Here is a 2776-nt window from a genome sequence, read left to right on the forward strand (position 1 = left end):
CGCGCGACCAATTTCAATAGATTGACGTTCGCTATGGTCCGCTGCGGTCGCCGCTGCTGGCACGGGCAAGGTCGCCTCACGCCGACGCGCTCGGGAGCGCCCCTAACTACTTTCATCCACCCCGGCCTCCCCGGCCTCCCCGGCCACCCTGATGACCAATTAGCAATTTTGGCACCCCGACACGTGCACCTTCGATGACGCGAAGGACCCCAGAAAATCTCGTTCGCCAAAATCCGCCAATATTTCACGACTACTTTATAAATTTTCAACATTCTCTAAGCGTCTTTTGGAACACTCATCAAAGTGATTGGGAATCAGTGTGTGTTGGTCTCGAAGGTAAATCACTTATCTTCGAGCACCTTTGCGACTGAAAACAGAAGAACGCACCTCTCCCAATTTGAGCCTGTTCGCGTGAAAAGTGTTTCCAGGCAAACGAGGACACGCAGATAAAGTGGCATCGGTCAGTGCGCGGTGCGCAGTCCAGCCGATGCACAGTGGCGGTCTAATCCACGGGGCCACGGGGGGAGGGGTGGGGGGAGGATTACTGTCTGGATTCCGCTTGTGGTGCATGTAATCAATCATCGAATTTAGTGAGCGGTCGCCTGCGCCGCGGGCTGCGTCGCCTCAAACGGGACGCCCGAAAATGCCGTGCGTGCTGAACGACGCTCTCCGGGAGAGCGCCTGGGTTGCGAGCATCGCGCTGTCCTGTTCACCGTACGTCCTTGTGAACAATGACTAGAAAAACTCGATTGGGAATAGCTGACGCGTTCCCGGTGAAAGCTGCTAATGGTGGAAATGAACCGTGCTTTGCTGCCCGACCGGACTGCATGTCACTTCCATTGTCACCGCCAGGCAAATCCATTCCGCGTCGTAAAAGAACAACGCGAGGTCTTCTCTCTCGAACCGCGCCGAATTACCGACTCTTTATTGTTTCCCGCGGTTTACGACCACACTGTGATGGCGCTCTGAAAGTAGCGTGGCGTCCGCGGCCCCTCCCTGACCTGCCGAATCGCCGCTGGACGCGGGCACGCTGCCAGCGGGCCGCCCCCGAGCCGTCGCTCTGTCTCTCTCGCACTCGTAGGGCGCCCCGTGAGGGTGCGAGAGAGACAGAGAGAGGGCCGTGGAGTCGTCCCGTGGCCTGCAGCGCCAAAACACGCCCCCCACTGCAAGGACGGCAGTGGAGTGGCTCTGCCGGCCCGGCGTAGCCCGGCGGGCCTGCTGAGGTGGCCGCGGGCAGCGTGCCCGTCACGGCCTGTCCGCCAAAACACACACTGTCGAACAGTTTGTCAAACTTTCGCGACTTGCAGGAGCAGCCGTCAGGCAAGGCAGACAAGACGGTTGTTGCGGGCAGATGCTCACCAAGTGCATCCAAACCAATCTATCCGTATAAACTTGTTCGTTGCAGCAGAAATCGTAGTGTAGTGTCCGCGGGTGGTGTACAGGGAGAGTAAAGCTTACGAAACAAAAGAAAGAAAAGACGGTTAACTTTATTTTTTTTTTTCCAAAAGTACAAAACGCCTCGTAAATGCGGAGTTAACTGGGGGTGCAGCGGCCGATCGGCGGGATGTCAGGTCGGGTGCGTCGGGCATTAAAGGCAGCCGGCCTGCAGGACATAAAAAGCAGCGTCACTCTTCCTGAGAATAGCGGGGCAGTAAAAATTGTGGCACATTAAGGATGATCTGAGCCAGCAAAAGGCAACGCTTTGTCCAAAATAAGAAGTAGAATCAAACGAGCGTAAAGATTGAGGTGTGCTTTTCTGGCGTCCAACTGTACAGCCACAGTAAGCTGTTCGATTTCGCACTCTCAAAACCTTGCATGGTGCACTCGAAATGGAACTCACCCCATCTCAGCGGTACAGGTAGGTGGAGTAGGCCAGCGGCGACGCGTAGGCGAGGGGCGCGCTGTATGCGCTGTAGGCGTACGGGTAGGCGTACCCGGTGCTGTAATAGGCGGAGCCGCGGTACAGCGGGCTGGTGGCCAGGTACGGCGTGGCGATGTACTGAGCGCACGACGCGGCCAGGACGGCGGCGAGCACGAAGAGGACCTGCTTCAGCATGGCGGCGGTGTTGATTTGTCTTTCGGCAGAAGACTAATACAGCCCGGTCGCCGCGTCGCGGTTATATACCACTGCAGCTACCGTGCGGCGTCCGGGGAGGGGAGGAGGGGACAGGAGAGGGGTATGCTAAGGATGGTCCGGTGTCCTTGGGGCGCTAGGCCAGAGGGCCACTACGATGCAGTGCTACTTGGCCTCCTCCTTGGAGCGGACAGCGCGGGCCAACCAACTCGGCTCGGCTCCGCCCTGCGGGTTGTGCCGGCCGGGCTCGGCTCTGCTCGTCTCAGCCCTCACCACACAGTGTGGCACAGGGCACACTACACACACGCCTTGCCAAAACGGGGAGCACTCAGCGCCCCGGCAGACCGATTCCGAGAGTCGTTTTCGTCGCTCTGTCTCTCTCGCACTCATAGTGAATGTTTGCTGCGCCATTATTCAAAACGTGCCTACATAAATATAGGGCCGCCCAGGCCGAGAGAAAGATAAGAGATAAACATTTTTTGTTTTCTTAAAAGAAAATGCGGTTGGTAGTTTCCAGGCGCTCCCCGGGCAAGGCGGGCCGACGCGGGCCTAGGCGGGCCAGCGCCACGCGGCTGGAAGTGTCCCTCCTCCTCGCTGCTGCTCGCTACTTTTCCCTTTGATCTCGGCGCGCTTCCCACAGTGTTGCAGTACTGATACCGTGGCCCTTCTGGCCGCTGTAACAAAAACACGCAAGCTCGTTTC

At 58.0% G+C, this 2776-nt stretch overlaps 1 long non-coding RNA gene across 1 annotated transcript; it reads right to left on the reverse strand.

Annotated features, from left to right (window-relative positions):
• Positions 1–1467: 1467 nt before the first annotated feature.
• LOC117652414 lies at positions 1468–2079 on the reverse strand. Its single transcript, XR_004588162.1, has 2 exons — positions 1841–2079; positions 1468–1603 (listed from the first exon to the last, which is right to left on the reverse strand). It is a non-coding gene; the product is annotated as an uncharacterized LOC117652414 (long non-coding RNA).
• Positions 2080–2776: the final 697 nt, after the last annotated feature.

Source organism: Thrips palmi, unplaced genomic scaffold, assembly GCF_012932325.1.
Source record: "Thrips palmi isolate BJ-2018 unplaced genomic scaffold, TpBJ-2018v1 HiC_scaffold_7, whole genome shotgun sequence".
Lineage (NCBI taxonomy): Eukaryota > Metazoa > Arthropoda > Insecta > Thysanoptera > Thripidae > Thrips > Thrips palmi.